Source organism: Lemur catta, chromosome 1 (assembly GCF_020740605.2).
Source record: "Lemur catta isolate mLemCat1 chromosome 1, mLemCat1.pri, whole genome shotgun sequence".
Lineage (NCBI taxonomy): Eukaryota > Metazoa > Chordata > Mammalia > Primates > Lemuridae > Lemur > Lemur catta.
The window spans coordinates 156299518-156324037 of record NC_059128.1 but is presented as its reverse complement, the minus strand read 5'-3'; the positions used below and the strand labels follow the sequence as shown (position 1 = coordinate 156324037).

Below are 24520 nucleotides of genomic sequence, written 5' to 3'. Positions count from 1 at the left end.
GACCCTAAAATGATTCTTGACATTTTTTTGACTAACCTGACTGTTCCCACAAATTTCCATACCAAAGAGGAGTGGTAACAGGCAGATCAACTTTAAATAGAGCCTAGTCTTTGGGACTCAACAGGACTGTGTTTAATTAAGCAAAAGACACTAATTGATCTCCCCCATTTTCCTTAACTTACCTTTCTACATCTTAGCACCTAAGGGCTTTACATACGTAATAGAGAGATTCACAAAATTGGATCCTGTTACAGCTCTCCTCCCACAACAGGAGATTGATTAAAAGCCAAGTTGCACATGAACCCAAAGTTCAAGTAAACTCCTAAACTAAATTCCTACAACACAGCAGTTTAAAGACTTTAGAAAAAAGATTCAGAAAATGAGAGGCCTTTTGAACGTGGAGCTCTGCCACTTCCTTTTCTTAATACTAGCAAATGACACAGGGTTCTGCTTAGATGTTTTCCAAATATGAGGTGCAAACCTCTCTTTGCTTTCAAAGCTGCACCAGTGCTTGGGTGAACAAATGGATTATGCTCAAGTATAGCTGTCCCTTGGTGTCTGTGGGGAGTGGGTTCCAGGACCTCCCACGGACGCCACGAACGCTTAAGTCCCTTATATGAAATGGTGTACTATTTGCCTGTATCTACACACATCCTCCTGTATACTTTAAATCATCTCTGGATTACTTATAATGCCTGATACTACGTGAATGATTGTTATTGTTTAGGGAATAATGACAAGAAAAAAAAGTCTGTACATGTTTGGTGCTAAAGTAATTTTTTCCTCCAAATATTTTCAATCCACAAGTGGTTGAATCTGTGGTTGCAGAACCCACAGATATGGAGGGCTGGCTATATATTTCTTGAAAAAGAAAACTGCAGCTCTCTTGCTCATGATCAGTAAGAAGATAAATTAGTCTAACATTTTGGCAATGTCTGCCAAAATTCCTTTTGACCCTGTGATTATACCTCTTGGCATTTATCCCATAGATACATTCATTCATGTCAAATATATATATTCTCATATATAAATATATTCATTGTAGCTTGTGTGAAATTACATCACTCTGGAAACAACTGTCCATTAGCAGAAGACTCAGTAAATAAATATTGGCACCTATAGTCATTCAATGTACTAATATGTGGCTATTGAAAGGAATGAAAGAGAATAACAGAGTGAAATAAAGCTATATGGAGAGTTATGAAAAAGTGTTAAAGTTTTATTATTTAAGGAAAAAGCAAGATCTCATCTATGTAAAAAGGAATATATATGCATATATATACATACACACTATGTCTATAAAATTTCTTATAAAGTATACAAGAAAATGAAAAAATGTTACTAGTGATCACCTCTAGGGAGCAGGGCTGGGAGACAGAACGGGGGACTTTTACATTTCATTTTATATCATTCTGAGCTGCTTAATGTTATTATTATTATTTACTATAAACATGGATTGCTTTAATTAAAATGCTCGTAAAGAGCTCCATGGTCATAACAACTACACGGTCATAGTAACAATATCAAGCCTTTCACCCGCCCAGGGGCATTAGGGACACATCTAATGCTAATATTTGTGTATGTGGATGGCAGTGAGCCTCTGAACTGAGCTGGAGATGCTGATCCCAAAGAGTGTCATGCTGGCTCCCCTCTAAGCTCTCTGCACACTGAACTGTGTACATCACTTTGCTCTGCGCTCCTCTCCCTGTCCAGATGCTAAGTTCCACACTTGGGGTCAGGAACCATCTTGTCCTCATGCGTGAGTCCCTGATTCTCAGCACTGTGCCTGGCAAATGTGGGCACTCCACAAACCTTGTCCAGTAGTCAGTGACGTCAGCTCAACTACAGTTCTAACAGAATCATCAAATGTTAGAGTCAAATCAATCAGGGAAGGGGGGATATCTTGCTTTTAGGTATCAGTAAAATTAGCCATAAACCCAAAATTCAGAATAGAAGCAGTAGGCTCCAAAGAGCTGGAGGTCCTCCCACCTGCTCCTAGGAAGACTTTTTAATCTCTGGCTTTCATTTTCACAATTCTCTAGTTGTTAAAGGACAGCTACTCCCACAACGTGTGTTTCATTGGGATTTAAAGCCGTGCTTGCTGGAATCCAACTATTTCTCCAGATATTCAGGAAAAAAAAATTTTGGCAAAATGCTCATTTAGATTGATGACATTGTTCCCTTTGCAGGATTTGCTGGGGTGGAGGTGGGGGAAGGAGGAATCAAGAGCGTCTGATGAATCAACTAAAGAACACAACTGCTCTCTGTGGCTGCAGACCAGCAGAATGTCCCAGCCCAACGTCTTCTAAAGTTCTGAGCCTGCTAAGCCAGGATTAGGGGCTATTCTTGGCCTTCCTTTAAGAAGCAATATCTTGTAGTAGCTTTGAAGTTAGATGTCCTGGGTTCAAATCTAGCTCTCTCCCTTACTAGCTGTACAATCTCTGGCAATGTACTTAACCTCTGTCAACCTCAGTTTCCTTATCAGTAAAATTCAGATTTCACAGAGGGGCTGGGAAGGTCGAAAAGGTAGTATCTCTGAGGAGTTTTGCATAGGATACCATTAATGGTAACAGGTGTTATGATTAATCTATTAATCTTGTTTATGTAAATAATACTATAAATATGCTGTGATAAAACAGTACCAGAATGCTATAAACATGGGATTTTAGTTGCGAATTTGGACCAGATACCTCTGCTCCTTGGCTCTCTCACTGATGTATGTCAGGGGTTCTCAGATTATACAGAACATTGGGGCCCCATAAACTACATCGAAGCATTTGAATGCAAAAACGGAAATTTGGCTAAAGTTAAAACATTTTAAATTATTTAAAATTTAGTAAATTTTACCAATTTAAAAAAAATATTATTTGATAGAATCTATCAGCTGCAAAGTTTTTGTTTGTTTGTTTTGCATCTCCTACCACTCACCGATCTGTCCCAGGCAGGCTCAAGTATAAATATTAGTTGATTTCATCCAAAATTAGGTACTCTCCTTTTAAAAGTTCTCTGTATCATTATTTTATGGTGGTCTGAAAGAGTATCGTGACTTCCAGATACTGTGACACCTGAAAGGGTTTGAGAATGTTGAGACACGTTGTTAATTAAGCTGCTGTCCTTTCCCTAGAGTGTGGAGTCACCCACCCAGTGTCATCCAATCACACTGCAGAGTCCTCTCCTTCTGGGCTGTGCTCTTGGAAAGAGAGAACCTTCAGTCATCATAGCTAAAGAAATGCAGATCAACTAAAAATACCCTTCTCCTTCATACTAAGAAAACCCTAGCTCACTATGGTATTCTATCATTTTATTTAAAATTACATATTCTGTCAAACATGCAGGAAACTATAAAGGACAATTTAGCCAAACCCAAGGACATGTTACCTCAATTGATCAAATCTTATCATTTTGCCATATTGTTGAATTTAATGTTTATCTGTCCCATGCACATTTTTATTGTTTATTATAAATGTATGGTAATCTATTGTTTTACCAACTAAACTTTCAAGAGAATGAAGCCAGATTAATTCAGTTCTCTCAAATGGAATTTAGGTACAGGGTACCATTTTATGATCTTGGCAATTCTGGTACTATTGATATATTCCCAAAGGCCATCTGGGGAGGGAGGGGAGATTAACTGAAATTGGCTGTGTCCAGGTTATGACCAGTGCTGCAAAGCAGATGCTATATTGTGAAGGCTGCAGCCCCAAGTTTAGTTTAGACTCACTGTTAATTACCTACTCTACTTAGACTCTTTCTTACCATCTACCCACTGCCTCTCTAGAGTCTGAAAATGCCTGGTATTTGCTTTCCCAGTGTGGTAGATTGTTTGCACAAAGGGCTGCAATAATTCCTGCCATCCTGCTTGTCTTTGGCAATGTGACTTTGCCACTCCTTTCATCAAGAGGAGTGTACTCCTTTTGAATTAAGCTGACCCTGTGGCTTGCTTTGATCAATAGAGTATATATAAGTGACTCTATGTGGCTTTTGAGACTACACATTAAGAAGCCTTGTAGCTTCCATTTGCACACTGTTTTCGAAGCCAGCCACCATGTAAACAGTCAGACTAACCTGAGGCAGCCATTCTGTGAGGAAGTCCAAGATAGCCACATAGACCATGTGAAGACAGATAAATGCCTGGCCAGCCCCCAGGTAGTCTTGGAAATTGCAGTGCCAGAAGATACCACGTGAAGCACAAATACCAGCCAGCTGAGCCTAGTCCAGACTAGAGAATCATGAGAAGAAACTGTTGCTCAAAAACACTAAGTTTTGGGGTGATTTGTGATAGATTATTGGGTAACTGAAATACCCAACCTCCCTTCATGCTAAGTTATGAGCATGGGACCCAGTTCTGGCCAAAGAGATGTATGAGGCAGTTTGCTACAGGTAGTATGAGGAGGGTTTCTCAAAGAGGGTTTTTCTTCCTATATTGAAGACACATATGAGAAATTGCTTGTTTTCTGGGCTTTGGATATAGATGTGCAAGCATATGATACCTAGAGATGTGACACTTGGTGACTCTGAGGGGCCAGCCTGGGACGAAAGGCAACATGGGGACAGGGCAGCAACATGGAGGGCACTGCAATGACTTGTCGTGCCATCCGATTAACAAACTCTAAAGCCAGCTACTTCCAGAGTTCTTGTCTTGTGAGATAACACACCTTTAAGTCATTTTGGGTCTGGAATTCTGTAATTTTCAGTCAAATAACACAAATGTTACTGATCTGATTCCAGGGAATAGAGAGGAAACTTTCCCTTCACACTAGCTGTATGCTGCTTTCTAATAACACCCTGGCTGTCAGCACAGTCATCCAAAGTGCTAAAAGAAACAGGATAGCGATGTCTTCGCTCACATGGAAGAAGACAAATTACCTGTGAATTCCATAAAATCCCTCTTAGCTCTCTAACATACCATGTCCAAAAAACATCCCCATAACTATGAAACCAACTCAAATTCCTCATATAATCATATTTTAAATGCTGTCCCAGGTCTGAAACTCACCACCTTGGTTTCTGGAAACCCAATTTAAATGCATAAAGGGAGCTGATGTTCTTTACAGGAGGTCAAGCATGGGCACAGCATTGTATTATTGAAACTAGCTCAAGAGGTAAGCATGAGGAAGAAATCTGAACATATATAAATGGAAGAAACATTTTGAAAAGCCAAGTAATTCACATCCATGGATGAAGAGTGATAGCCCTAACCACAAGCATGCATACTCAGAAAACACAAAGGTGCATTTTTGGTTTTGGAATATTTTATGACACAATAATGCAGTATATGATTACTCTACAAGGGCAGGAATTTAAATAGGTACAAGTGTTTGTGTCTGAGGTGATTGATTAGCAGGCAACTTCTTTACCTGGTATTGAGTCTGGACATGCTTTTTATGGTAACATAGCTTAATGTTTTAAATTCAGTAAAAGGACAACTTTTTTCAGAAGTTTTCCATTTAAGACAATTACTATGCCAGGAATTTTTTACTTATAAATTTTATTTCAGTAAACTTGCTTAGTATAACAGCACTTAATAACTACTGTGCACTTTTGAGTTCATCTGAAACTTGCTAGCTTTCATTTTCTTTGGCTTACACAGACAAATTACACAGTGAAAGTGGGCAAACCCCATAGAGTGTCACAAGGCCAGCCTGGGGTTCCTGAGGTTTGGGTCCAAGGCCTAGGGCAGTCACTGAACTTCTTTAGCTGTCAGGTTATTTCTTTGTAAAAGGATGGAATTTATCCAGTGCTGTCCAATAGAACTTTCTTGATAATGGCAATGCTGTATATTTGCACTGTCCACTATGGTAGCCATTAGCCCCACCTGGCTATTGAGCACTTGAAATGTGCCTACCAAGAAATGGAAAGTTTAATTTTGTTTAATTTTATTAATTTACATTTAAATTAAATAGCCACCCGGGACTAGTGGTTGCAGTGTTGGACAGCACAGACAGATGATATAGGTCGCTTCTTATCTAAATGTTATTTTCTCCTCCTACCCCAATTTTTTACTTATTACAGTTTTCACCTCTGCAACAACTCTCCATCATCTTTGTATTTCACTTAGAAATAAAGGTCAGATACACTTGCATTGCCGTTCTAGCTAGAGTCAAGAGCTTAGAATTAACCATCAGCATTAACCCACTTATTGAAATGGAGAAAAGGGCCAAGGCTTAAGAGGCTCTTTGATCTTTCATGAGAGCTCAGTTGGAGAGTCAAGAGTTATTTGGATGGAATAACGTCTGACATTTATCTAGTCAAAAGGCAGCCTTGATGTGGCTTCCTATTTTAGGATAATGCCAGCTTCAGTTAGAAGGTTTACTGTCCAAAGCTTCTGCTAAAAAATATGGCCACATTGGCAATTCATTTCCAAACATTGTCTGTTGCAACCACACAGTGCGACTCCTACTATGTGCCAAGGCACAGGACTAAGTTTTGAGGCTGGAAATATGAGTAAGTTTTCCCCCACTGATAGGAAGTGCCCAGGTCTAACAGAGGAGGCTGACCAGAAGGTAAATATTTATAACGCATTGTGACACATCCTATAATCAAGATGTGAACCACATGCTGTAAGAATGCAGAGAAGAGAGCAAATCTTTTTCCCTTGGTGAGCTGGGGAAGGTTTCAGAAAGGAAAACTGCGAAGGGTGATCAGGAGTTTGCTGCAGTGTCAAGGAGTGGGAGGGCATTTCTGAAAGAGAAGCCTGACTCCTTCAGGGATAGTTGAATAGGGCTACCTGTACATTTTATGTTTACATTTCAGAGAACAAAGCAAGAAAGACTGCAGATTTTGCTACTTCTCATTCAAGAGCCTTTTAGCTAGATAATCTCTCAAACAGGTAAAATGATTCAAACTTTGGTTTCTGAATCCTTGTTTACTTTTCAAGAAGCAACTTCCACTTCCTTGATAAATGATGAGAATCCCATTCAATTGTATCTCTTGGACATAGTATAGGAAATATAAGGTGTATCTGAAGGAAGACATCTTTTAAAGGTACTGAATGCGAGGTAGAATCCAGGAGTTAGAAAGGAGGCAAAGAATTAGGAAGTCACATAAACAGTGAGTATAGTTAACTGCAGTATTGATTTTTCCACTAAATTAGAACCATTTTTCATCACCGGAGTGACTGAATCTTGGAATACATACCTTACTTCTGAGAATCTAACACTAACCTCTGTGAAGCAGAGACATTTAGTCTTCAAGAATAGTTTGTTTTCCTGCATTTCCTCTTCCTACAGTGAAGTCATGGGGGGCATATGAGATACAAAATGCTGGACTTTGTCTCTCTGGTGAGCTTCAGAAAGGAATTTCTGCATTATTGTGATCATTTTTTTAAATTGAGGCACTTAGTTGCTTATACAAAGCAGGTCCTCCGCCTTCGCTCCTGCTATTAAGAAATTTACAGGCTAAAAAGAGGACGATGACCTACACAGGATACGAAGGGCCTATAAACAAATACATACTCATTATAGAAGCATACAATAAATATTTGCCTTATGTGGAAGCCACAGGCCAGGTAAATGATGGGGTGCTGGTGGATTTGGCTTGAGGCAGTTAAATGATACGAAGTTCCCTCACTGCTCTAACCTGCTGTTGACAAATACCTATAGGAGATTTCTAAGCTCTTTCCTTCTGCTTTAGGTAGTTGTTCACAAATGATGCTGCACACTAGAATTACCTGGGAGCTTTTAAAAATCTGGACACGCAGGTCACACCCCAGCGTAATTAAATCAGAAGCTCTGGAGCTGAGACCCAGCCCGGCATAGTTTTTAAATTCTCCAGGTGATTCCAACTCATGTGTGCTTTAGACTTTAGGGCAGTGGTTCTTAACTTTGGCGTTTAAAAACCATACATTTCTGGGTCCCACCCAGACCTGCTAAATCACCATCTCTAGGGGGTGGATTTTCATCTTACTTTTTATTATAAAAAACTCCAAGGCCAGTCTGATTCCAGCCCTTAGTTGAAAACTTCTGTTCTAAAGCACTGATTTTCTATTTCTGTTTTGATGTTGTGCCTAAGAAATGTGAGAAAATTAAAAGAATGAGGTCCATTAAAGATGACATGCAGGATATTTACATTTTTTTTTCTTTTGGTTTCAACTTTTCTAAAGTGTCACACTTAAAAATATACACATGCATGGATTGTAAATGCATGACTTGATGAAGGATCACAAACTGTGTAACTTGCACCCACATCAAAAGCCTGAAGCTTCCCAATCCCCTAACAGGGGTCCCCAACCTATAGTGAGTTGTATAATTATTTCATCATACATTACAATGTAATAATAATAGAAATAAAGTGTACAATAAATGTAATGTGCTTGAATCATCCTGAAACCATCCCCCCTTCCCAGTCCATGGAAAAATTGTGTTCCATGAAAACAGTCCCTTGGTGCCAAAAAGGTTGGGGACTGCCGCCCTAGAAGCCTTCCCGTCTAGATACTACCCACCGCTCACGGGGACCACAGACCTGATTTCTAACATCTCTTCTTCCATTTAAAGTGTTATTTGTTCCAATTTGGTACAACTGCACTAAAGTTGGCCTAGTCTGATGCAAATAATTATTGAAAGACAGTTAAGAAGTGTCAGTATTTTGAGGAAAAACGGCCTACCACATCTTGTATTGCTCTTGTTTGTGATTATTTTAAACAAGGAAGAAGCAAATGATGCCAGAAAGAAATACTGTCTCCAATTTTCATATATCGTTAGTTGTTGGGTATAATTTTCAAACACATTAACCCTAAGCCTGTAAAAACTCTGTAAAGACAGGGACTGTCATCATCTCTGCTTACCAGAAGAGAAAACAGAGCCTTATAGAGGAAGTGAATTGCCAAGATTTGGCCTCTTTGTCCCTCTTAGGCAGAAGGACTTTCCCTCCAGGATGTATGCACACTGTCTCTCATATTTCTAACCAACTGAGAGTTTAATTCTCCTATAAAAATCAGTAAGAAAAAGATCTCCAGACATGATTATGGATTGTAACTAGTTTGGCTGTTTCTTTAAACATGCATTCCAAAAATACTTATGAACTATAGTTCTCAAATCATTTAGGTAAGTTTTTAAAATTAATATATTTTTTCCTGATTAGAAAAGTAATCCCTGTTTACTGTAGAATAAGATAAAAAACACAGAAGAAATTGGGAATCATGCATTATACTTAAGTGTTTTCCATAAGTAAGAAAGATCTTCTCGAACCTGGCCTGGGTAGTTTGCCAGCCTGGCCGGGAGGAAAGAGAATAACTTGATATTTAGATGCTTTTCAAGAAATTTGATGTGAATAACTTATTTCTAAGTATTCTGGAGTTGGTACAGACCTGGTGCTCCATCCCATACAGTATGCAAACAATTTGCAATTTGAAAGGATCAATAACTCTGTGTGATCTCTGGTTTTCACAGATTGCTCAGTGTAATTGCACTTCTCCCACAATTTTTTTAAAACAGTTCCTGTGATTATTGCTGCAGAGATTCTGGGGGACTTACAGGAAGCAGGAGCAGGACAGCTTCGAGCGACACATGCCCAACACTGACAGTTCCTGGACTGAACGGCACAGGAATTTTCTCACTTACTCAGCAATGACTCTGTCAAAAGCCACTGATAACATCTCTAGATCTGTCTAGTCAAATCACAAAACAATATTCTCACTATGCCTCAGGGAGGGCAGAACCCTTTGCTACTCCTGGAATTTAGCATACGCTCACAGGCAACAAGCTTGAGAAATCAGCAAGTGCCACAACCTCACTTGAGATTGAGCAACCGGAGACCCAGAGCGGCCAGTTACACATAGCTTTGCTCAGTTATACCAAGAATTAAGGACAAAGTTGATAAACTATCCCAGGCATTGTGACTCAGAAGAAAGTAGTCTGTTTCACTTAAATCCCCAAACATGAAGTCTGGCATGATCTACCAATCACTCTTCCCATCACAAAATCTGATACTTATCCATCCATATATTTCTAAAATCTCTACATATGTGCTGTATACATATCCACAATACAGGCGCAACACAGTTTTGTTCCAACCATTCCCCAATTGCTGGACATTCACTTCGTTTCCAGATTCGTTCCTCACCACAATAATGCAATAAAATTCTTGAATACAGAATCTTGCATACTGGTGCTTTTATTTTTATGGGCTATTTTACAGAAGTTGAGTCATATAATATATGGAATCTCTGTGTGATTTTTATTAATAGGGTTTGCTAGATTGCTTTTCAGAAATTCACAAGACCACAGGAATGTATCAGAATCCCTCCTCCCCCCATCTCTTCGTCTACCACTGTGGTGGGTGTTATCATTCCTTTAAAATTTTTACTAACTTGATGGAAGGGATACTATCATAGTAGCTGAATGGTAGTCCCCCAAAAGATATGTCCATGTCACAAACCCCAGAAACTAAGACTATAAACCTCATTTGGAAGAAGGGTCTTTGCAGACATAATTAAGACTTTCTAGATGAGCTCATCCTGGATTATTTGGCAGGCCCTAAATCCAATGACAAGTGTCCTTATATGAGACATACAGGGAGAAGAGGAGTGGACCATGTGAAGATGGAAGCAGAGACTGGAATTACACATCCATACACCAAGGAACACCTTGAGCCACCAGATCCTGGAAGAGTTAAGGAAGGATGCCCGGCCAGAGCCTTCAGAAGGAGTGTGGTCCTATCAACACCTTGATTTGGGACTTCCCATCTCCAGAACTGTGAGAGAATAAATTCCTATTGTTTTAAGTCACCAAGTTTTGTCGATTTGTTATGGAAGCCCTAGGAAACTAACATTCTTATAGTTACCATACACTTTTGTGTTTTTCTGAAAACTACTAGGGTTGAGTATATTTTTATGTGTTTTTTTGACCATTTAGATTTGCTTTTCTGTGACATGACTATTCACATCTTTTCCCCATTCAAAGGTTGTTTTCTATTAATTCTTATGAGTGCTGTGAAAATGCAGACATTAACACTTTGCAACGTGTTGTAAGATATCTATCTAGCCTATATTTTTTAGTTTGTTTACAGTGTGTTTGGTTATGCAATTAAAAGAAATTACATAGTACAACAGGCTTATCTTTTTATTTCCTTTATAAGTTAGTTCCCTGTTGTTTATAAACATTTCACTGACGCCTGGGTTATAAAAATATTCTCCCAAATTTTCTCTAACATGTTTGTGTGGGCACAAAGATAATCCCCAAAGATACCCATGTCCTCATCCCCAGAACCTGCGACTATGCTACCCTACATGGCAAAAGGGACTTTGCAGCTGTGTTAAGGGTACAGACCTTGAGAAGGGGAGAGGATCCTGGATTACACAGGTGGGCCCAGCCTAGACACTCAAGTCCGTGACAGTGAGAACCTTTCTCAGCTGCGGTCAGAGGGAGACGTGCAGCATTGTTGACTTTGAAGATGGAGGAAAGTAGCCATAATCCAAGGAGCCTGGGTGACCTCTAGGAATGACAAGGAAATGGATTCGTCCTTAAAGCCTCTAGAAAGGAATGCAGCTCTGTGAGACCCGCATCAGACTTCTTACCTACAGAACTGTAAGGCCATAACTTTGTGTCGTTTAAGCTGCTGGGTTCATGATAATTTGTTATGGCAGCAATAGGAAATCAATGCATGTTTGCTGCTTAGTTTAAAAAATGTGTACCTTTATCCATCTATAATTCACTTTTGAATATGTTAGCAAGTAGGGGTACAACTTTCATTCTAGATAGACTCTCCAGTCTGTTGTACCGATCAATTTGTTCACTCCTTTGCCAGTATTACGTTGTTTTGACAAAGTCACTCTAATACGTTCAGGTATCTGGTGAGGCCAGTTAGCCTCCCTTGTTTTTGTTTCTGCCTTTTAAATAGTTTTCTTGGGTTTTTACAGATTTTTGTCTTAGATCCTTCAATGATTATTTCTTGTTAAATGTATTACTAGGTATTTTACAATTTGTGTTATTATGGTGACAGTTCCATCTTCACTTGTAATTGATAATCCTAATAAATAAAGCACCCCCACACAACCCTGTCTCAAGGCCTTTGAACTTGCTGTTCCCTCAGCTTAGACTGGCATGCTCTTGTCACAGTCATCTGCACAGTGGAATTCCTCACCAGCCTCAGGTCTCTGCTCAGATGCTGACTTATCGTCAGTGGATCACCCCATAGAAAACAGCAGCCCTCTGCCTGCTATGTGCTCCACCAGGTAAGCAGTTACTATACCCCTTCTCTGGCTCTATGTTGTTCTCCATAGCACTTGTCACCATCTGGCTTACTTACTCATTTGTGGTTTATTTCCTTTTCCGAACCCAACCAAAATATCAGCTCCATGAAGAAAAGAATTTGTCTCTTTTGTTCAATACTGTATCTCCAGAGACCAGGTGAGTGCTTGGTATTTAGTCCATGTTCAATAAATATTTGTTGAATTAATGACTATAAAGATTTACTGATTTTTCTACATTTATTTATTTATTTATTTATTTATTTTATTTCAGCTCTTCATGGGAGTACAAAAGCTCAGTTTATATACATTTATTTTTTAATCCAACTACCTTGTCAAATATCCTTATTGATTGTAACCATTTTTTTTTTACTGGAGTCCTTTGACTTTTATATGTATACAATCACATCATTACCAAAAAAAGATATTACTCATTTCCTTGTATTAATTATGCTAATTACTTCTTGTCCCATGAAATTCACTGGGACCTTTGCAACAGTGATGGATAATATTGGTGGAAGTCAGTGTCCCTATCTGAAGACTGCAAAGGTGGTCTCCATTTTTCACTCCTCCTTGTATCTGTGCCTTTTGCCATGAATCTTTGCTATGAATCTCGGCAGTGCCCTCATGCTTTGAGTCTAGGCCTCGCTAGGTGAGTGCTTTGGCCAAAGGGTTGTTGGCAAACGTGATGTAAGCAGAGGCCTGAAAAGTGCTTCCAACTCTAGGCTTGCTCTGGCCCCTGTGCCACTACCTGGGCTGGCCTGCTGGAGGATGAGAATGTGTTCCAGAGAGTATCATTTTTCCATTGTTCTAGGAGAGGCCATCCTCAATCAGCCCACAGCCAGCCAGCCCCGGACACCAGAGGTCGCCCAATTGCAATGGCAGAGCCGTGGAGATGACCTACAGCGGACCACAGACGCGCATGCAAGCCCAGCCCAGGTTCCTGATCTCACTTACTTGAGCAATACAAATGCTTACTATGACTTGCCACTGACGTTTGGTGGTTATTTTGTAGTACTATTGTGACAAGAGATAATTGATACATTCTCTTATGCCTGATTTTATTACAAAGAACCTGAGAGTTTCATCATTTAGAATTTTGTTACTTGTTAGTTCTTAGTGGATCGTCTTTATCACATTTAAGTGAAATAGAAACCATAATTCAGTTTTTTTAAAAAAATCAAAATTGGCTGCTGAATTTTAGAAATGCCTTTTCCACATGTACTGTTACAATCTTTTTTTCCCTCTAATTTATTGGTGAGATACCTAATTTTTAACCATGTTTATATTCCAAGAGTAAGTCCTTCTTGGTCATAGTGTAGCATTATTTTAAGATGTCTCTGGATTTTACTTGATAATATTTTATTTAAGGTATTACTCAGCCATAAAAAAAGGTGAACTAATATCTTTTGTATTATCCTGGATGGAGCTGGAGCCCATTCTTCTAAGTGAAGAATGGAAAAACAAACACCATATGTACTCACCATTAAGTTGGTACTAATGCACACTTATGAAAGTAACATTTATCAAAACTTACGCACACTTATGAAAGTAACATTCATCAGGTGTCTGGCAGGTGAGGGGGGAAAAGGGGATAGGTAAACTGCAAACCTAGGGTGTGGTGGGCACTGTCTGGGGGATGGGCATGCTTGTAGCTCTGACTCGAGCAGTGCAAAGGCAATTTATGTAACCAAAGTACCAAAGTGTTTGTACCCCCATAATATTCTGAAATAAAAAAAAAAGCAAATAAAAAAATAAAGTTTGCCCCTACATGTGTAAGTAAAGTTGGCTTTCTTGTTGTCTGTAAGTCTATATCTCCTTGTCATATTTTTGAATAAGGGTTATATTGGCTTTAAGAAATGACTTTTGGAACTTCTAGAATTGATCAAGGAGCCCAAATACAAGAAGGGACATAAAGATTTGAATAACATTCACTCATTCAGTCTAATAGATCTGTACATAGAATTCACAGAATATGAATTACTAAAATAGATTTCTGGTTGTGCACAGGACATTATTAAAATATAAATTACAAGGCTAAAAGGAAAATCTTCACTTATTTTTAAAGAGTAGATATTTTAATAGGCCATAATCTTAGATCATAAGCAAATAAAATTGATATTAAATAATAAAGCAATAGCTAGTAAGTTTTAATTACTTGAAAAATAAGAAACATCCTTCAAAATAACTCTAAGATTAAGGAGAAAAGCAAAATTAAAATTATAAACTATCCAGTATCAATGAAAAAGAAAATATTTTCTACTAAAACTTATGGAACACAGCTAAAGCTATACTCAGAGGAAAATGTATAGCTTATAGCTATAATAGCTTCATTATCAAAAGACTAATAAATAAATATAGTACTCATCTTAAGTTTCATGAAGAACAAAAGAATAAACCCAAATAAATATGAAGAATAAATTAATAAAGATAAATATTGAAATAAAGTGGAAAACAAAAATGGTAGAAAGAACAAATAAATTCAAAAGCTGATTTTTTTATAAAACATGTACCTATCTCATGAGCATACCTAAGGGAAAAAGAGGGGGAAATATTAGGATTGAGAACAGAGAGATACACACACACAAAGATTAAAATTATTATCAGAAAGTACTACAATCAACCGTATTGTAATACATGTGAAAACCTTGAAAAAACTGGATGATTTCTTAGCAAAATAGGAATTAAACAACCCAAGAGGAAGCATTATACAACATTTAATAAAAAGGAATTGAAATTGTGATCAAAAGTCTATTATTTAAAAGAGGAGGGAAAAGTACCAGGATTAAATAATTTCACAGCTGGGTTCTATTTAATTTTTAAAGAACAGATAATTTAAATGCTATTTAAACTATTCCAGACAACTGAAAAAGATGAAATGCTCCTAAATTCATTTTATGAATTAAATAGATCAGTGGATCTCATGATGTGTTGTTTCCTGGACCAGCAGCATCTGCATCATCTTGGACCTTGTTAGCAATGCAAATTATCTGTCCTCACCCAGACCTACTGAATCAGAAACTCCAGAGTTGGGGGTCCAGGAATCTAAGGCTCTCAGGTGATTCAGGTTTGAGAACCATTGTTGTAGATGTAGGCTGGCATACATTTTATATACAAAAGGCTGTTAAGTTGCTTCATTTGCAGGACTGTGTCTCTTATATTTATCTGCTTTCCTTTCTTTTTTCTCATATCACAATCTATCTTCTAGACACATAATCTTGAGCTTGCCCACACCATTTTTCCCTCTTATTATACACACACACACACACACACACACATATATTTGCATAACAAATCTCTTCATGTATCTATATACCCAGCATTTACTTCTATTACTACCTGTGGTATCTGTTTATATATTGGTAGAAATCATAGGTGGTAACTGAGCCAAAACTAATTTAGACAAGATCATTTGCACATTGCATTCTAATTACCAAATGAGAAGAAGTATATGTTCATTGTAAGGGCAAACTTGTTATAATGGGTTGGAAGCATTTTGATACATTTTAACAATGAGGTAAAGAAATATGAGAGTTTGACACCACAGAAGCCAGGCATTTCATATCCATTAACTCATTTCCCTCTATATCTATTATAAAAAGTAGTTATTACTAGCTTCATTTTTTAGATGAGGAAAGAAAGGACCAGTGAAGTTCAAAAACTTGCCCAAGGACATCGAGGTCTAGGCAGGATTCAAAATCAGGTTTGCCTTCCTGTAATCCTGCCTTGGCTCTTCCTACTAAACCTATTCCAACTTTTTTCTGAAACCGAGTTGACTCTCAAGAAATCTGAGTCCATCTCCTTCTCCACTGGACTTCAAAAAGTGTCTTTTCCAACAGATAACATACTCCCCTCCCTCCTTAATTTAGACATGCTTCAAAGTAAAAGCACTTCAATGATGTTTGTCTTGCTTTGACCCAGAGACTAACAAACTTTTACATGTGATATATTAATATAAGATATATAAAAGAAACCATTTTAATATTAAGGGATTAAGGGTTTGGGGTTTGCTTTGGCATGTGGAAGGAATATTAGTTGCCTGTAATTCTGGTTTTAGGAGGCTAAAAACTGTAATAGATAGCGGCTCCCCGAATCTGAATTTCCTGGCACATGGCAGGCCTGAGCTGGAAAGCTCAGATTTCCCTGCCTGAGACCACCCACGGGGAGGAGGCCTGAATCTGTCAACAGTGTGGTCTCCTCTATAAAGCTGCCTTCCACAGAAGGCTCCGGTTCCTCACACCGAGACGCAGTGCACAGGCCAAGATGATTGGGTTGTCATAAATATAGACTCCCTGAGAACAGGAATTGTACACGGGGCTGAGGAACAAGGGAAACATTCTCCTAAAGAAGAGAAGCCCAAGTTTTCTTTGTATTTGCCTGTTTGCAGCCAACTAACTTGGCCTCCAGGAATGGAGTGGCTGCAACACCAAATTTTCAAGGTGATCAGGACAGCTGGTCTCATTTTTTTTTTTCCTAAGGCATAGCCTGGAAGTTTGACAACTGGGTCAAGAAACAAAGTGTGAGGCTTAAACCCTCTGCTTCCAGGCTGCTGCTCAAAGTCCTTCAATTGGCATATTACTCCACCATGCAAAATATACTATATAACCTTGTAACCATGTAGGGCTTTGGAGTTTGATGAAATTTCTAAAGACAGCTACAATCTGTCTGCGTGCAAATAGTTTTCTCTTTATTTTCCTATGACTAATTGACAAAATTTAGTAATCAATCAGGGAGGCAAATTATTTATTATGAGCCAATTAATTAGCCTATCATATCTGGTTCTAAAAAAAAGTCACATTTTTTAAAGTAAACTATGATTACAGATCATTCTTTTTCCTCATAATAAGGAATGAAGTTGCCTATGAAAGTTCTTGATTGTTTTTATAAATACCTCCAACAATAAATTATGAAATATTAATGTTTTATTATTTGGCCATAATTTGTGATTAAATTAAAAAAGTATATACTCACTGATGTTGGCAAGCAAATTTTGATATCCTACACAGTACCATATGTACGCTGAACACTAGCTGAAACCATGAATTATTTTTACATTCACTGAAGATAAATAACAGTAATGTTTGAGCTGAAGTTTATTTGTTTAGTATGTAAAAGGAACATATGTTCAGTGTAGAAAAAAAATTAAAACTACAGATAAGTATAAGAAAAAATGACTAGTAATGAAACTATCCATATCTCTCAACTCTTATTTCCTTTAGTTTTTCTACGGATCTGCTTTGTATATAATTAAAATTATATCATAAATTCCCGTTTTTATCCTTTTCCACATAACATTATTATCATTTAACCATTTCACCATGCTATAATCTCTTCATAAACAGTACTTTTAGTGACTTTCAATAGTTCACCATATAGATATAACATTTATATATTTAACGTTTTCCTATTGAAAGATATTTGATTAATTTCCAAATACAAATAATGCCACAAATAACATTTCTGTGCCAAAATTTATTTCTGAATTCTGGATTATTTCTTTAGGAAAAACTTTCAGGAGATTCCAAAATGACTGTTTGAAAAAAATATGAACATTCAGTAGGCTCTTGATATGACTGCAAATTGCCATCTTAAACCATTTGCTTTAAGACTCCTTTAAGAATTTCCCTATAACTTTGCTCTGTTCATGCTCAAAGATTTTTACAAGATCTAGTTGTCTTGAACTAAAGTATAAAATGTTGTCTCCAGAGCTTTCAGACCATTTGCCAATGGTCTGAGATTGCATAGTCCACTGTAGTCAAGATAAGACTGTGAGTATTACGGACAACCACTGAAATAGCTTTTGTTGCCATTGCTGCAGCGTCTGTGAATTCTGCCGACCTGGCAAAGAAAGTGGGAGGCTGAGTTTTGAAGAAAGTGCAGGCTGTAAGTTGGCAGAACAACAGGGGAAAGGATGCTAGGTGGGACTGTAAATGGAGCTCTAAGCAGTTGAACTTCGTGAGATAGCAAGGAGCACATTAAAATAATAATGTCAATAATAATAAGGGTAAGTTTGTTACAAACAGAGGCCTAAATACTACCAAAGGGCTGGCTTTAGAATTTGGGATTCTATTAAAGAACTAGGGAACCTTAGAGTGCAGGGTTAGGGTGTTAGGGAGGTTTTAAGTCTTTTTGCAAAGCTTTGTTTGAGGTCCTAGTATGTAAAATCACTGGTGCTTACAGAACATCTCTCTCTCTTTTGAAATATAGATCAGAGCAGGTAGCTAAATTGGCAGGAATCATTCTGGAGTGAATGAAATTTTTGTTATAAAGACAAACAGAGAAAAATAAATTTGAGGCATGTGGAATAGGCCTTGTTAAAAAAGAGAATGAGTGACTGTTTCATTAATAAGTAAATTATAATCTTTGGTCTTTTGTGTATATGTGCACTGAGAACTCTACACTTACATCTTAAAACCCTTATTCATTTTTGAATTCACCATAGTTAATGCTTTGCCCATGAGCTCCACGGATATTTGCGGACTTTTAATTGAATATATGTTTCCTTGCTATAGTAAATTGAATTGAAGATTTTTCATGTTTTTGAAATGAAACTCCTCTTTATTTAGGGAATAGGTTCATGTCTCCCTTTTGTTTTTGTGTCTCTGTCAACCAAAAGTTCTAGAATCTTCCTTCCTGGGGAGGAAAAAAACAAACTGATCATTTTCTTTGCCATTGAGGTTTGTCAAACCCCAGCTGTCTTTCCAAGCCCCACACAGAACCTTTGCTCTTGCTGTCCCCTCTGTCTGGAAGCCTCCTCTCTACTCCTTCCTGCTGGCTCCCTGTTCCTGGCCAGGTCTAGCTGAAATGCTACCTCATCAGAGCAGTCTCTACCCACACAGCGCAAGTTGGTTCCACCTCCTTGCACACCACATTTTTGTCATTTTCTATCTTAGCCTGTTGGTCTTTTCATAGCATGTACTACAAGTTGAAATTATTTCATTTATTTTAGTATTTGAAAATTTCAATATTTTTCAAACTTTTTAAGCTCATCAAGAGAAACATTTTATACTGATTCATGCACACACACACATTTAAAACTGGAACAATCGTTTGATGAAATAACACACTTAAGAAGTGTAGCAGAATAAAGTTTTTATTTCTTCATTCTATTTTGGTTTGTTCATTAACGAAACAATCACAAAAGCTTTTTGCGACCCACTAACTTGATCTCATAAGCCACTAACAGGGTACTACCCAAGGTTTGAAATAATGGATTGTTTTCTATCTGTTTTTCCCACCCCTTGCCTCCAGCCTACAAAAAAAAAAAAAAAAGTAAGCTCAATGAGGTCAAAGAATATATACTGTATTTGCCTCATTCACTGGTACACAGTTGACACTCAACAAAGATTTTCTGAATAACCCAATACATGAAAAAATAAACAAATAAGTCTTACTAAATTTATCTTCCTTATTTTGGTATACCCATGCTTTTAACTAAAAATAATTCTTTAAGTGGAGCATCATTTCCTTTTCTCATAAAATTATTTTTAAAATTTAATTTGACATTTAGGGATTCATTAGACATTTTACAGAAAATATTGACATCATTGAATTGTTTAGTAATGCAGAGAATTTGAAAATACACATGGAGAATAGAACTTTGATCTGGATTTTTATAATTTGTAGGATGCATTATTGCTGCTTGAATAAATCAGAAAACTACTCTCCCCAGTTCAATGTTGTTTTAGGTGGAAAAGGAAGCCAAGAAAGAACACAGAGGAAAGGATTTCCTTGCATAGATATCTGGCGTTGCTCTCCCAAAGCCGTTGAGTACGGGGCAGCCACGTGGGTCTGCTAAGCTGAATGGACGCCATATATCACACTGGGAGCGCTATGTCACTTTACTATTCTACCTGTAAAATGTTTTTTCATGTGCTTATTTGAAGTCTCTGCCCATCTGATACCCAACCATACTACTTTGTTTAATCTTTGTGAACTAAGGAAAAAAGAATTCTGTTCAGAGTAACAAACTTTTCATGTGATTTAAAAAATGTTGTCTATCTATAGAAATTTTCCATGAGAGGAAACGATTTATCAATAACCTTTGCTTTCCAAAAATAAAATGATGTACTTTCATTTCCTTTCTTGAAAGGGAAGGGAAAATGGAAGAGAGGAGGGACTTTTCTTTATTCAAAATCTTTCTTTATGTATGTAACTACTTCTCCAGAAAATTTAGTGTCCATTAATTTGCTCTTGAGGAGTGGTTCTCAAACTTCAGCGTGCACCAGAATCACCTGGAGGGCTTCTTAAACACAGATTGCTGGGACCCACTCCTAGAGTTTCTTCCTCAGTAGGTCTGGGTTGAGGTCACAGACTGTGAGGTTCTAACAGGTTTTCAGGTGATGCTGATACTCCTGCTCTGAGAACTACATTTTAGGAACCTCTGCTCTAAAGCAACAATTCTCAACTCGGGGCAATTTTGTCCCCCAGTGGACATTTGGCAACGTCTGGAGACATGTTTGATCGTTACCATAGGGTGTGAGGGGTTCTCTACTGGCATCTAGTGGGTAGAGGCCAACGATATTGTTAAATACAATTCACAGGACACCCCCCACAACAAAGAATTATCTGGTTCAAAATGTGTGTTTTTCAGAAGCCCTGCTCAAAAAGGAACTCTCTTTCTCAAGGAAGCACATTGTTTAACAAGAGTTTAAGTAACAGGTAAAACAAGAGCTACTCATTTCAGAAGCCGTCAACTAAAGTGGGATGATGTTACAGACGTTAATTGGGTGGTGTCTCAAGCAGATATCTACGGTCATCTTTCTCTGTGTCTGTCTCTCTCACATTTAAATGTCCATTAAGTTTATAAAACACCACACAGCCCAGACATTTACTCATCCAAAATATAAATGTGTATGGCTGAAGTGGGAAGTGAAGCCAGTCGGGATGAGGAAACACCTTTGTTCCCCAAGGGGCTGCAGTCACCTCCTCCCAAGCAGATAGGATCTGGAGATACCTTGATTGTGGAAAATGTAAATACCAGGCACCACAAAACAATGACATTGGAAAGCCTTGCTATTACTGAGGAGACTCAACATTTCTTTATAATAATGTTTATTAACTGCAGAAGAACTTGCTTGGTATCTTAGCCAGGGCTTAAGCAAAATTAGGAGGGATTCAATGATTCTTTTAGATGCTCTCTTGTCTCCCCTCTCAATCTTTCATAGACTCTCCCCTCCATCTATTTTCAGATTTTCAGAGCCCATGCCACAAACAAAACCTGCTCTTAGATGGAAAGGGATTTCACTTTCAGGTGACTTCTCCCTGTCTTCCCCCAAGCATCTTTTTACACCTGAGTCCCTATCTTAGCAAACAGTCCCCTGGGAGGGGTTGACCATGCTGGAAACTTAGGAATCATTCTTATTGCTCTTTTCTCCCCGCCCTCCAGCATCCAGTTCATCTCCAAGTCTTGTGGATTCCCCTTTTTAAATCTCTCTTCTGGACTCTCCATCCTTCCTACTTCTACATTAGTCCAGGCAACATTATTTCTTGCCTGGACTATAGAACAGCCTTTCAAATGGCCTGCCAACCTCTGGCCTTAGCCCCTGTTTGTACTGTATGCAGAGTGATCTCTCTAGAACACATTATCAGATCATGTAATCCCACTGCTCCAAACGTCTTTGCTACTAATAGGCCCAAAGACCTTCTAATGGCTTATAAGGCCATTGCCTACTTCTTGCATCTCATTCCTCTTCTCTTCACTCCCCCCATATTCCCTTTGTGCTGCTACCATCCTGAACCCATTCCGGGTTCCACGAACATGCCATGTTCTCCCTTAATACTGTCTTTTTGCATGTTCTGTTTCCCTGGCCAAGAATACTTGAATATTTGCCCCTGTCTTCCACCCTACTTCCCACTAGCTCAGTTCTCAGCTGAAATGACACTTCCCTTGGGAAGCTTCCCTTCATCTCCCAAGTCAGAATTAGCTGCCCCACCCATGTGTTCTCATGGCACCTTATAAAACTCCTCGTTGTAATTATCTTCTGTTGTAATTGTCTGGGTCTTCCAGTAGTCTGAAAAGAATGAAGAAGGTAGAGTACCCATGTCTATTTTATTGTATTTTTTTTATCATCATAGTTGCTGTACCTAGCACTGTACCTGGCACTGAATAAGTATCGACTGTACTTCTTGGTGGGTGGGAATTTAATAAAATATATTATTCTAGAAAAGAACTTAATGAAGCTGGCAGGGAGATAAATTTTGACATACCAAAAGATCCTTTCCAAGCGTCCTTGAAATTGCACTGTGCTTCCTACATTTCCCACTTGTATGGCCACATTTGCGTGGCAGAATCATTATAAAGCCAAACTCTCTTGCTAATTTTGAGAACTGATCTCTGTCAATAGCCTTCAATCATTCTCACATTCTTTTTTCTCTATCGTACATCTAACTAGATCAAAGAATCCTAGGCAGCCATTGTGGCTGGGCCATGGTGAGCCAAGGGAAGACGGAGAGGGCTGAGATCAGTGAGGCTGGGCCACATCACACAGGGCCGGGTAGGCCATGCGGAGGAGCAAAGATTTTATTTTTAGTCTGATGGAAAACCTTTAAAGAGTTTAAATCACAGTGGTGACTTCATCACTCTGGCTGCTTGTGGAAAATGGGTTGGAGGATGGTCTAAAAGTATAAAGAGAGAGACCAGTTAATAGACCACTGAAACATTTCAAAGGGATGGTGATGGCTTGACCCAGGATGACGGAAATGGAGACGGTAGGAGTGTTGCAGACTCGAGATCTATTTTGGAGGTAGAATATGTAGGAGTTGCTGAGAGTTTGGAATTGGGGGTAGGAGAAGGAGGAAGAAAATATGATGTCTAAGTTTTTGGATTAAACACCTGGGTGAATGGTGCTGCCATTTACTGAGATGGGAAGACAGCAATGCATAATTTTCAAGGTCCAGCTCAGCTCTCACTTCCTCCATGGAAGCAGTCATCAACTCCAACCTCCAACTTCTCTCTTTCCTTTCAACTTGGGGAATCACTGGCTGCACCACTCATCTTTTCAGGAGTATGTACTGAACTCCCCAACCTGGCTCATGTTCCTTGACGGTGACAGACATTCACATTGAGCAATGTCTTGCATGTAATAGGTGCTCCATACAAATCTGCTGCTTGGAGACTTAAATGCAATTTGCATGCAGCAAATGTCCTGGGAGCTGCTATGAATATCCGGCCACCCACGGGACTAAATGTTCACATTCTCCAGTTCATATCCCAATTGAACATTTTTAAAAGCCCATTACCAAAAACCTTTCAGAAATATGTTTCTTTTTAGAATCTTAAAGACAGGCATTTAACTTTTATTATATACTCTATTATTATTTAGTATTATCCCTTTTCACTTGATATGTAGTTACTTTTCTTTCCTATTATTAAGTATTACCTTAAAATGCAACCTCATTTATTCTTGTATTAAATAGAAATGGAGGATAAGTTTCTTCACATTGAAAACACTTTGAATTATTTCAAGTACATTTTCTTTTCTAGTGTGGATTCACACTTTGGTTAGCATGCTTTTAAAAAAAGTTAAGATTTCATAATATCACCTTTCAATTCATTTTAAAAGTTTTTTAAAAATATAAACCTGATGCATATTTAGAGTTAGACATTTATTGTACCTTCCCACACAAGGCTAAAATGCTGTCTGTAATATTCTTAACAATAAAAAGGATCATAATTATAAAGAACTTATGCAGAGGCAGGAATTAGGCTTTCTTTTGTTGTTGTTGTTCTTCCTTTCAACTTGTGACCTTTGAAAATTACTTAGAAAAGTTTATTTTTGTTCATAGTCTACTCCAGTACTGGGATAGCCATTTTATATGCCGTTTGTCATTTAATCATCCCAATCGCCTTGTGATAGATTTTATCTCCATTTCACAGCTGATTGAACAGATATTTGGCAGCACTAAATAATTTGTCTGAGGACACACAACTATATGCAGCACCATCTGTGTCCAAATCCAGGTCTTGGTGGATCTAAAGCTTGAGGTATTTCCTCTATAACTTGACTATTCATTTGAACTCCAGTGATGAGGGAATGGATCACTTTAGGAAAAAATCACTTTTGTTGCAGCAATTACCAAACTATTTGAGAATTCTTCCTTAAATCAAACGAAATCCTGAAATTTCTATTCACTCTCAGTCCCACCATCTAGAACAAGAGTTCTTGACATGGATTTCACAGGGTTCTATGAAATCCCTGACATTAGGTGTCAAATTTGCATTTATAATAAATGTATTTTCTGGGGATCAGGTCTATGCTTTTTTCTTAATCATATTGTCCAAGAGGGCTGTCACCCCCCTTTTTCACAGGATAGAACCCTTTTCCCTAGGGAAAT

General features: G+C 38.1%; 1 protein-coding gene across 3 annotated transcripts in view; it reads right to left on the bottom strand.

The window, feature by feature from the left end:
• Window positions 1–24520, bottom strand: part of THRB (thyroid hormone receptor beta) — a 357640-nt gene that overhangs the window by 156420 nt on the left and 176700 nt on the right. Inside the window, exon 1 of one of the 3 annotated variants that reach the window (XM_045537913.1) lies at window positions 2929–2980. The exons of the other annotated variants lie outside the window; for them this stretch is intronic. The gene's annotated coding sequence lies outside the window, so the exon portion shown is untranslated. Of the gene's footprint in view, window positions 1–2928; window positions 2981–24520 lie in introns of those variants that run through there. 3 annotated transcript variants of the gene reach the window in all.